A 12,129-nucleotide genomic window follows, 5' to 3' on the forward strand; every position below is an offset into this window, starting at 1 on the left:
ACCCCCACTAATAGCCATCTTGTTAAATTTAGAGCCTGGTGCATGGAAGTAACACACTTGTTAAAGAAAACATTTTAAGCCAGAGACATCATGGTTTGAAGGTCAATCACTGGCAACATTGAAAGTGCAAGCCAATAAGTGCTCCTATGAAAAGAAGAAAAAGAAAGAAATAGAATAAAGTGTCATGAAGGGACCAGCGGAGTAGCAGGAATGTTTTTTTTTCCTTTTCTAAAAATTATTATTATTATTAGCTTTACTTATTGGCTATAGACAGCCAGAAATAGAGAGAGAGAGAGGGTGAGAGAGAGGGAGAGAGACAGAGAGACACCTGCAGCACAGCTTCACCACTTGCAAAGTTTTCCCCATGCAGGTGGGGACCCGGGGCTTGAACCCAGGTCCTTTCGCCAGAAATGCCTTAATGTCAATCATCTATGCTGACCCTGCCCACCCACCCCTGGGGCAGCTCCACACCTTCTGGGTGGGGTCCATCGGCTCACATATCTAAAGGTGTGTCAATGGCTGCTCACTGTGGAGAGCTGCTGGTCTGTCCCCAGAATCAGCAGAAGCACTTCCATGTCTAACAGGCTCTGAAGAGAAGCTGTGAGCTGCTCTGCTCTAGCAGCCCCAGGTAAGCAGGACCTTCTGACTATAACATGGGCTTGGGGAGGCAGGAGGTTGTCTGAATTTGGACATCCTGAGATTGCTGATGTCTGCATTCCCAGAGAGAGAAAAGCTTGCATCCAAAGGGGTGTAAACACTGAGCTACAGACGTCGGCTACATCATTGCTTTCTGCCCGTGGCTGTCTCCGAGTGAACATCCTGAGCTTGTCTCCTTCACTTGCCACCATGAAGAAATCTGAGTCTCCCAAAGAGCCAGAACAGCTGTGGAAGCTTTGCTTTGCTTTGCTTTGCTTTGCTTTGCTTTGCTTTGCTTTGCTTTGCTTTGCTTTTCTTTCTTCCTCTAGGGTTATTGCTGGACTTGGTGCCTGCACCATGAATCCACCACTTCTGGACGCCATTTTCCCCCCTTTTTGTTGCCCTTGTTGTTGTAGCCTCGTTGTGGTTGTCATTATTACCATTGTTGATGTTGTTCCTTGTTGGATAGGACAGAGAAATGGAGAAAGGAGGGGAAGACACAGAGGGGGAGAGAAAGATAGACACCTGTAGACCTGCTTCACCACCTGTGAAGTGACTCCCCTACATATGGGGAGTCAGAGGCTCAAACCAGGATTCTTATGCCGGTCCCTGCGCTTTGCACCACGTGCGCTTAACCCACTGCACGACCGCCCAACCCCCATGTGGAAGCTTTTCATCAGAGGCTTGAGCTTTGAAACAACCGATGAGAGCCTAAGAAGCCATTCTGAGCAGTAGGAAGCTCTCACAGACTGTGTGGTTATGACACTCAAACACCAAGAGCTCCAGGGGTTTCAGTTTTGTCCCATATGCTATCGTGGAGGAGGTGGGTGCTGCCATGAATGCGAGGCCACACAGGGTGGATGGGAGAGTTGTGGAACCAAAGAGAGCCATCTCCAGAGAAAATTCTCAATGACCTGGCGCCCACTTAACTGTGATAAAGATTTCTGTGGGGGGCATTAAAGAAGACACTGAAGAAGACCATCTAAGAGATTATTTTGAACACTGTGGGAAAACTGAAGTTATTGAAATCATGACTTACCGGGGCAGTGGCAAAAGGAGAGGCTTTACTTTTGTAACCTTTGATGATCAAGATTCTGTCGACAAGACTGTCATCCAGAAATACCATACAGTGAGTGGCCACAACTGTGAAGAAAGGAAAGCCGTATCACAGCAAGAGATGGCAAGAGCCTCATCCAGCCAAAGAGGATGAAGTGGTTCTGGAAACTTTGGTGGTGGCCATAAAGGTGGCTTTGGTGGCAATTCCAACTTTGCCGAGGAGGAGACGTTAGTGGTCGAGGTAGCTTTGGTGGCAGCCGAGATGGTGGCCAAGGTGGTGGCAGTGGGGTTGGCTACAATGGATTTGGCAATGATGGAAGTAATTTTGGAGGTGGCAGAAGCTACAATGTTTTTGGCAATTACAATAGCCAATCCTCAAATTTTGGACCTATGAAAGGAGGAAACTTTGGAGGCTGAAGCTCTGGCCCCTATGATGGTGGTGGCCAGTATTTGCCAAACCACAAAACCAAGGTGGATATGGTGGCTGCAAGAGCAGCAGTAGCCATGGCAGCGGCAGAAAGTTTTAATCGACAGAAAAAAAGCTTACCATGAGAGCAGAGCCAGAGAAGTGACAGGGAAGCAACAGGTCACAACAGATTTGTGAACTCAGCCAAGCACAGTGGTGTCAGTGCCTAGCTGCTATAAAGAAGACTTGTGTTAGACAACACTCTTGTATATGGGGGGAAAAAGCTTTGGAGGACTGTATTTGTGACTAATTGTGTAACAGGTTGTTTTAGTTACTGTTTTGTGGGAAGTGTAAAGCATTCCAACAAAGGGTTTTGATGTAGATTTTTTTCACCCATGCTGTTGATTGCTAGATGTAATAGTCTGATTATGACACTGAATAAATGTGTCTTTAAAAAAACAAAACACTGTGCTACTGAATATAAATAAAAATGAACACTGGACACAGAGTTGGCTCACACAGGAGAGCATTTGCCTTACTTTATATGAGATATGAGGTCTGAGCACCCCACAGGAGCACCACAGGGAGGGAAAGTTCCACTTGGGGTGGAGAGTGTGGTGGAATCCCTCCTCTCTCAACCTCTCAGAAACATAAAACAATTAAAAAGTCAACAACACATGAGTCCTGGGATTAGGCAAGTCCCAATTTTCTCCCCAAAACAGTTTTTTTAATAAAAACAAAACACTGAAAAAAACTTAGGAAAAGCAACTCCACACAATTCCCACCCCCAGAACTCTGTATCCCATACCCTCCCTTGACAGCTTTCCTAGTCTTTATCCCTCTGGGACTTTGGACCCAGGGTATTGTGGGATGTAGAAGGTGGGAAGTCTGGCTTCTGCAATTACTTCCCTGCTGAACATGGGCATTGACAGGTGGATCCATACTCCCAGCCTGACTCTCTCTTTCCCTAGTGGGGCAGGGATCTGGGGAGGTGGGGCTCCAGGACACATTGGTGGGGTCCTCTGCCGAGGGAAACTTGTTGGCATATGGTTAGCATAGGGAAACTTGTTAGCATCTGGAACCTGGTGGTTGACATATAAAGCCAAAAAAATAGTTGATTATGAACCTAAAGACTGGAATAGTGAGGAATAAGGTTTGGAGGTCTCCATTTTTGTAGATAGTTAGTAGGCCTACTTTTGTTATACTCCAAAGGACCCATGATTATACTAGGTTTTTTTTTTTCTTCTTATCCTAACATCTGATATGCAGGTGGACCCAATTTATTCTCTGGGGAGATGATGTAATGGCTGGAAAAAGGAACAGTAAGATGGATCAGGGAAGAGAGTAGTGTTAGAGGCAGTAACTCTAGAATAGTTATAAGTATAGTTGCTTTTTGAGTCTGAGTTTTAAGAATAGTTTAAATATAGTTGCTTTTTGCCCTCCTGCCCAGTGAGGTGGAAAATTCCTTGCCCTTTTCCCCTCAACAGAACCTAAAAGGCCATCAATTATTTTGACAGACCCTGCTGAGGACAGACCTCCTCATGACCTTTGCATAGGAATACTGTCACCAGGTAGTTTAAACAGATGGCCTGATGAATTACAAACAGATGGCCGGGTGGTCCCAACAAAGAGCAAAGGAATGTGGTGACCCCCACTTTGGCCGGACCTATTGGTCTGGTTTGATGCTTTGCTCTGAATAGATCAGGCTTTTGCTAAGTTTGAAATGATTGGATATAGGCTGATAAGGTGATGTGTTTCCCCCTCCCTGAGTGTAGTCTGAATTCCTATAAATTGTATGGTTTGAACTTTGTTCAGGGTCGAGATTGGTAGACTAACACCAGTCACCATCTCGGCCCGGATTGCAATTCGTGAATAAACATCTTTTGCTTCCTTGCAGTGGATGGTGGTTTGATTTCGTTCTTTAACAAGTAGCTCCCAAATATTGGAAAGATATATAAATATTGTCAACTGTAAACCCCATCAATTTGATCTGGGGCCCATATTCAAAACAGTTTTGAGGTGAAACTGTGTGTCTGGGGCATGTTTGGGGTCAGTGAGTTAGCATAGCAGTTATACAACTAAAGTTCATGCTTGAAACTCAGTGTAACATGTTTCAGTCCTCAAAGTCACTATAACTCAGAAAACAAAAACACAGTGCACCTAAATAGCTCTTATGATTACTCACAGTCCATTTACTTTGCCCTAGTTGATATATCCATTTCTTGACTGTTTCTGAGTTAGAAATAGAGGCAGAAAAGGTGGTGACTAAGGTCTGCCATGTAATCAGACTTCTAGAGTTATTGGTGTGAAGTAACATGTTGGAGCCTTTTCTGTGGTGTCTCAGGGAGGGTGTTTATGTATGGGGGGAGATGAAGGAACTAAGAGATTAGAGCTAAGGTATCTGTTCTCTTTGATGTCTACCACACCCAGCATTGCCTAGAGACATGTTGGGCAGCTGGGTAGGTGGGGAGTCAGCTGGGTAGGTGGGGAGTCAGCCATGCCATACGAGACAGGCAGTGGGGAAGCCCAGCCAGTGGCGTCAGCTCAGTCAAATGTGAGGCAATTTGACTAATTAATGGGGGTGCTGGGAGGCTGTTGAGAGGAGTGTTGATGACATCCAAGTAGAAGACAGTTTCACTCTAAGGGAGAGGAGAGGGGGGCATACACTAGCTCAGTGGAGCAAAGAGTAAGGACTGGACTAAGGATGCTGGTTCTAGGCTCTGGCTCCCCACCTGCAGGGGGGTTTACTCACAGGTGGTGAAGCAGGTCTGCAGATGTCTGTGTTTCTCTCCCCCTCTCTGTCTTCCCCTTCTCTCTCCACTTCTCTCTGTCCTATCCAACAACGACAGCAATAACAACAACAATAAACAACAAGGGCAACAAAAGGGAAAAAATGGCTTCTGGGAGCAGTGGATTCCTAGTGCATTCACTGAGCCCCAGCAATAACCCTGGAAGCAAAAGGGAAAAAGAGAGAGAGGATAATGGAGCTATGTTCTGAGGAGGGAGGTCTTTGATAGCGTGTAGTGGAGCAACAATCATGGTTGTAGACTGTGAACCTTTGTTTTCATAATTAGGCCCGCCCTCCTGCTATGAAGTCTGGGCAGATCCTGGACCACCTGGAGACCATGGGCTCCCTGCCGGGACTGGGCCCCCTGGCCAAGATCCCCAGCTCGGCTCTGAAGGCAGAGGAGCTAGAATATGCAGAGATCCGTGCAGCGATGGCAACCTACAATTCCTGGAAGTGTAGCTGCATGGGATGGTGCACCCCCAAACGGCTGGGACAGTGCAGATCTGGATTTGTGTTTAAAATAACATGCCTTTGTAACAAAAGTTTTTCTCCTTGTATACTGAAGACCATGTGTATGTGTGTGTTTGAAGTTTGGTAAACATTAACTTTAAGGTTAGAAATGTAACTTTAAGGCTACATTCTTACCAGACAAAGTTAAATGAAAAAGGTTTTCAACATAATTCTCATAAAGGTAAAATTAATTTACATTTAAAGTCAGAGGTAAAAATTAGTTAAAAATCAATATATTTTAACTAAGTTGATCTAAAAAACCTGTACACACCTAGGGTGTGTCTCCATCTTGTACTGATGTAACAAAAGGTGAAATAAGACGTTGTTGATATGTGAAGCTCTCAAATAACTTCTAAATTAGAAATGGTGGATTGCAAAATGGTTATGCTAATGATTCTCATGCCCAAGGCTCTAGCAGTGGTTCTTTGACTTATCACATTTTATTGCGCTTAGATTAGTTAGGACCCTTAAAATGAAATGAAAAAGATCTTCCAAATTTATAAAGATACTTAAACCAATTATAATCACCGAGTTATCTATTGTGGTAAACGTCTGACCTGCTACAACTCTTGCTTCATAAGTGAATTGCAGCTGTCAAGTTCTCTACAGAAAAGCAGAATTCCAACAGCTGACCTCCCTCATGCAACAATTCACCCCCCGTCAATTCTTCAGTGGACATCTGCTTTGAACTGGCACTTCTATCAGACTTACTGGTACACAACACTACCGTAGCTTCCCTTTATGCTGCTGGGTTTCTCAAAGACTGACTGCAGCCAGCTGCTCTGGGACTCTATAGGCTATACCCCCCATGCTAGGTAATGCCCACAGAGACAGGAAACGCCATCAAGGCAAGAGAATCCCACAGAGGCAAGAAAATGTTCTCTAGATGATAAAGCCTTGCCCACAGAGGCAAGAAACGCCCCCCTCAGGCCTTCCCTTGGCATCATACTGGTTCTTGTTGCTCGCTTACTTGTTCCTCCATGTTTGTTCCAGTTTCTTTTTCTTTTTTTTTTTGCCAGTTTCTTTTTTGAAAATGCCTGTACGATATAGGTTTCTGTTCACCCCACACTCCAGATACTATGGTCAATTAGTTAAAAAGAGAAGGGGGAATTGTTGGTATGCTTCACATTGGTTTGGTCTCACTCCCCCCCGCCTCCGGGAGATTGTGGTTTAGTCTTTGCCTTTTCGTGATTCTCCCTTCTCTCCGCCCCCTATCCTACATACTTCCTGAGTTCCTGCCGCTGCCTCTTCACAATTTCCCAGCACTGACAGAGGAGAAAGATGCAGGACAGAACTTGTGATTAGATTAGATTAGATTTTTGAACCATTTGCTCGTGAATAAAGAAATACAGTTTTTCTGCTCAGCTGTGTGTCCCTGGTCTCTGTCTCCCACCCGCGAAGCTAGCCTGGCATACTGGCCCCCCCGAACATTGACGACACCCTTCCCTCTCAATTTCTATATGTCTCTATCCAATAAATAAAGATAATAAAAAAAAGTTTAAAAAAAATACAAATTCTCTATACAGGACATTTTTGGAGGGCCCCCAAAAGTGCCCTGTAAACTAATCTTGTGGAAATTAATCCACAACAAATATGGCATTAATCTGACATTCTAAATATTAAAAAAAACCAACATTGTCACTAAGATGTGTTAACTCTCTAAGTAACCTGAGTTTATGTAAAGTCCATAGAAAAAATAGTTAAAAATCAATATATATATTTTACTTAAGTTTGGTCTGAAGATCCTGCTGTACAGAGACTGCTACATGAGGTCACATAAGATGACCTTTTAACAAAATTATAAAGATACTTAAACCAATTCCAATCATGGAGTTATCAATTATAGTAAACTTCTAACTTGTTAAACATTTTTTTTCTTCACAAGTAATTGACTACAACTATGTCAAAGCCTTCACATGAAGAAGCATCTGCTCATATGGTAAGGTATTAAAGTATATGACGTTCCTCCATATACAACTTATGTAAATTAACAACATTCACATATTTTTCTACACTTAGCTGGTGTATCTTGTTTTGCCACTATAGACCTGCCAAACACCTAGGCCCAATTAAGTAAAGAAAAAAGGAGGGATACACCCCCAGTATTCAGTTGGCTAAGGCACCAACTACATTAAACCTCTTTTAATATCTATAAAAATTTGAACCAGACACCCTGCTAACCACAGGAAGCATATTTGCTTGTGTTTCTTTCACAGGAATCCCTGGAAATCCATTTAGGCCCCTGTCTACATGGCATGACTACAGTGCACTCTCTGAGACCCATGATATGACCTGACATGATCTGAAGAACCTGATTCACAGACTCCAAGGCAGAACTTTCTTACTGCCTTTTCTCTCACCAATTACTATCTGCCCTTCCTGCATCTGCTTTCCCTGTCATGTTTTGGCGGTTCCAGTTCATTCTCTACAGAAAAGCAGAATTCCAGTGGCTGACCTTCCCCATCAAGATAGATGTGCAGCGTTTCATCCCTTGACGTTTCTTCTCCTGGTCATCAACATTGGACTGACGCTTCTATTGGACTTGCTTGTACACCTTTTGGACACTTTACACCACTTTACAACAGCTTCTCTTTACGCTGCTGGGTTTCTAAAAGACTGACTGCAGCAGTCCATGGACATTACAGGTTGTTGTCTTGGGACTCTATAGGAAATGCCCCCTCACCTGCAGGCCCTTCCCCCAGAGGCAGGAGATGCCCCCTCATTACTAGGCCCTTCCCCCCAGAGGAAGGAGACACCCCCAGAGGCAGGAAATGCCCCTTTGCCCTTGGCATCACACTGGCTCTTGCTGCTCTCCTGCTTGTCCCTTCCTGTCTTGTCCCAGTTCTTTTGAAAATGCCTGCATGATATCATTCAGGTTTATGCCCAAAAGGTTTCTGATCCCCCCTACACTACTATTCCTCTGTCAGAAATGGAATCTTTAATGGACATTGACCCATTTAAATGTGATGATTAGATAGAAAGATAACGGAAAGATGTAGAAAAATTGTGAGGAGGTGGTGGAACCTGGAAGAGCTTAACCTATGAGATAAGTCCCTCCAGGTAAGTCTCTCTCTTGACAGAGGGGTTGAGCAAAAGGGGGACACATAAATCTCACAAGGTTGTTGGCTATGTAAGTCTTCCCTCCACCAGAAAAACATCCTACATCTTCCCTGGCATTCTTTAAAAAACATGAAGCCTGGGAGTTGGGAGGTAGCACAGCGGGTTAAGCGCAGATGGCCTTAAAGTGTAAGGACTCGCCTAAGGATCCCGGTTTGAGCCCCCGGCTCCCCACCTGCAGGGGAGTCACTTCACAGGCGGTGAAGCAGGTCTGCAGGTTTCTGTCTTTCTCTTGTCTTCTCCTCTCTCCATTTCTCTCTGTCCTGTCTAACAATGACGACATCAATAATAACAATAATAATAACTATAACAACAATAAAATCAACAAGGGCAACAAAAGAGAAAATAAATAAATATAAAAAAATTAAAGAAAAAGTCACACACACAAAAAAAAAAGTTAAAAAAAAACCATGAAGCCTGCTCCACTCTAAATTTTCTACACTATGGCCATTAGATAAAAGGAAAGGGGAGCTTTTGGGGAATTGTGTAGATGTGGTTAAACATTGGCAGGGCCCACAAAGCACTATATTTCCATGCAAGCATTATTTACAGATATTCACCACGTTATCCCCCAGGTATTGCTAGTTCAGTTAAAACCATTGCAACAGTTTCTAAGGATGCTTCCACCTTCCAACATGCCCTTTGCCTCTCTCCACCCCTTTCCTCGCCAATTCCTTCCCAACCTGCCATTTCCAGAATCCTCGCATAAAGTCATTTGTATTTCCGCTTTCACTCTCTCAGCTCTTCCATGAACAGACCTGGAGAAGGGCTGTTTGGCATAGTGGGAGGCAGCCATTTTGCTAGCTCCACGTGGTCCGAACCACTGTGCTCTCACCCAATTCTGGGGAGTCCACGTGAATAAAGATTTGCATTCCCAAACCACCACAAAATTCCTGATCTCTTCTCTCTCCCCCATGACACAACCCGACAAATGTCATTAGTTTTATCTGCAAAAATTTAAACATTTGCAACAGCTCTACACCACTAATCAACCTAAGAATTTTTCATCTTACATAGAATGCTGGGTATAGACAAAAACAAGGCTACGGGGTCAAGTGGTGGCACACTTGTTTAAGTGTTCACTTTATAGTGTGCAAAGACCCAGTTCTAGCTCCTTGGCCCCACCTACAGCAGGAAAGCTTCATGAAATGTGAAGCAGGGCAAGAGGTTTCTCTCTAACTCTCTTCCTTTCTCTTCCCCTGCCACATCCATTTCTCTTAGCTTCAATCCTTATTAAATAAACAAATATTTTAAAAATCTACATTAAAAAAGAGAGAAAATTCCTTCCAGCTCCATCCAATATGAGTCAGAAAAGGTGAGTTCACTGTTGTTAATAGCTGCATAGTATTCCATTCTGGAGACTGGAGGTTCCAAGTAATATGTTATGAATTGTGCAGAAATATCAAGTACTACAAATAAGGCAGATACAAGATGGTGGATTTTGTTAAGTCAGATAATTTCCTCAGAAGAAAGTTTCAGTTTACCAGAAGGGCTGCTGGCACTGGCAATGAACACCCAGTGCAAAGCACTGTGATAAGCCAAAATTTGGAGTGAAAATAAAACTTACTCAAGGAGGAAAATCAGCAGTGCTAAGGACATTTTTGCTTTGTGCTTTTAAAAAGGTCAGAATAACCATTTCATCTTTTCTTTTTTTAAAAAAGATTTCATTTATTTATTTACTGATAAAAAAAGATATGAGAAAGAGACATCACTCTCTTCCCTCTCATACATGTGCTGCCAGGGATTGAACTCAAGACGTCATGCTTGAGAGTCCAATGTTTTATCCATTGCGCCACTTCCCAGACCATGATTTCATCTTTTCAAGGAGTCAATGCCATTTCTAATTTTGGCATTTGAACATAGTAATGTTTTGGGGAGAAGGGAGGCAATTATTATTTCCCCAACATTTAAAAAATTCATCACAAATTATCTAAACAAATAATTGACTGGGGTGAATTGGGCAGTAAGGTAGTGGGTTAAGTGCACATGGCTCAAAGTACATAGACAAATGTAAGGATCCCAGTTCCAGACCCCAGCTCCCCACTTGCAGGAGGATCACTTCCTGGATGGTGAAGCAGGCCTGCAGGTGTCTATCTGTCCTCAAGCTCTGGCACACACTGGCCTAGCCTCCTAGCAGGCTTCCCTATGCCTCTACCAGTGCAATGGCAGCAGCAACAGCCCGAGTGCACCAATATTTCTCCTTTCTTTCTTACTTATTTAACTAGAGCACTGCTCAGCTCTGGTTTATGGTGGCGCGGTGGACGGAACCTGGGACTATGGAGTCTCAAGCATGAAAGTCTGTTTGTATAACCATTATGTTATCTATCCCTGCCCAGTATTTCTTCTTGCTTACCTATAAGGATTGTAGGTAGGCTTCCTGAGAAATATGCAGAAAGTATCATATTTAAGCCAGCACCAGAATCTGCATTTACATTATTATGTAGCTACTGACATTTTTTCACAATGAATCACATTCTTATTTGTGATTAGTAGTAGTTTACAAGATTGTAAGATCATAGGGCACAGACCCACACCACAGCCACCATCAGTCTGGGGTTGATGCATTCCTGGGCAGGACAGATGAGGAACAAGCAGTAAGGGGCAGCATCATAGGCCATAGGGGAGTTTGGGAAATAAGCTCACACCACACTCTTCAGCTTTAGTGACTGTGGGCAAGAAGGGATAGGATGAGAGACATAGACTGAAAGAAAAGCTCTTGGCAGCTGAGGTAGAAACAGAGGTGACAGAATGCTTGAAGAATTCTGTCTCTCCAGTTACTTTGCTAGCTGAATACTGACAGCTATATAGAAAAAATAAACACACACTTGACTTTATCAGATGTACACTTTTATAATAGCTACTTCTACAAACATGGTGACTGTGAATTTTAGTCTAGATAGTCAAGCACAATTATGCCACTTTGAGGTTTGAAATTTGACTTAATGACTTTTTCAGAGCCAGGTAATAAGAGGGAGTATAGGAGAATATCCAAGCATTTCTAGGATCCTAGACCCTGTCTTTCTGGCTCAGGGTCCTGGGTATAGAGCCCTTCCTTGCTAGTACCCAGTCTCACCAACACTGGACTGCACTGAAGATGCGGGATACATGACCCCTCTGTTGGCAGATGGAGCAGGAAACCTAGTTGATGAGCTCCTCTCTGATCTTTGGTTAAACATCTGTGAAGACAGGGCCTAGCAGATCCATGCACACCATGTCTACATAGATCTCCAGGAAGGACGGAGAAGAGGCCTGTGATGGCTATGGGATGCTTGGACAGATAAGGGGCACTTCAGTGACCCCCTTCCTAGGCCTCCACGATGTCTTGGTGAGTGATGATAGAATCATCAGTTATCAGCAGCCCAGCAACTTGAGCTTGCCTAGGACATCCCTTCCATGATTTCTCTTGGACCTCCACATTGAAGAGGATGGGGTGTGCAGCATCACAAGGCAGCCTAACCTAGAATGGTTTAACTTCCTTGAGCCACTGGTTTACCTTGCAGACATTTTGTTTAATCTTAGCAAATTTCCTGGTTGTGGCGACAAATGACCAGATTCAGACATGTGCAGCATCTGAAAGAATCTGTCACTGAGGTTCCCACAGGACAGAGACCCTATA

The 12,129-nt window shown here is 43.7% G+C and overlaps 1 protein-coding gene and 1 pseudogene across 1 annotated transcript in view; both read left to right on the top strand.

Annotated features, from left to right (window-relative positions):
• Positions 1 to 12,129, top strand: part of LOC107523087 (zinc finger protein 709-like) — a 424,510-nt gene that overhangs the window by 266,272 nt on the left and 146,109 nt on the right. The gene's annotated exons all lie outside the window — the stretch shown is intronic.
• LOC103122929 (heterogeneous nuclear ribonucleoprotein A1-like) lies at positions 847 to 2,227 on the top strand (annotated as a pseudogene).

Source organism: Erinaceus europaeus, chromosome 13, assembly GCF_950295315.1.
Source record: "Erinaceus europaeus chromosome 13, mEriEur2.1, whole genome shotgun sequence".
NCBI classification, from domain to species: domain Eukaryota; kingdom Metazoa; phylum Chordata; class Mammalia; order Eulipotyphla; family Erinaceidae; genus Erinaceus; species Erinaceus europaeus.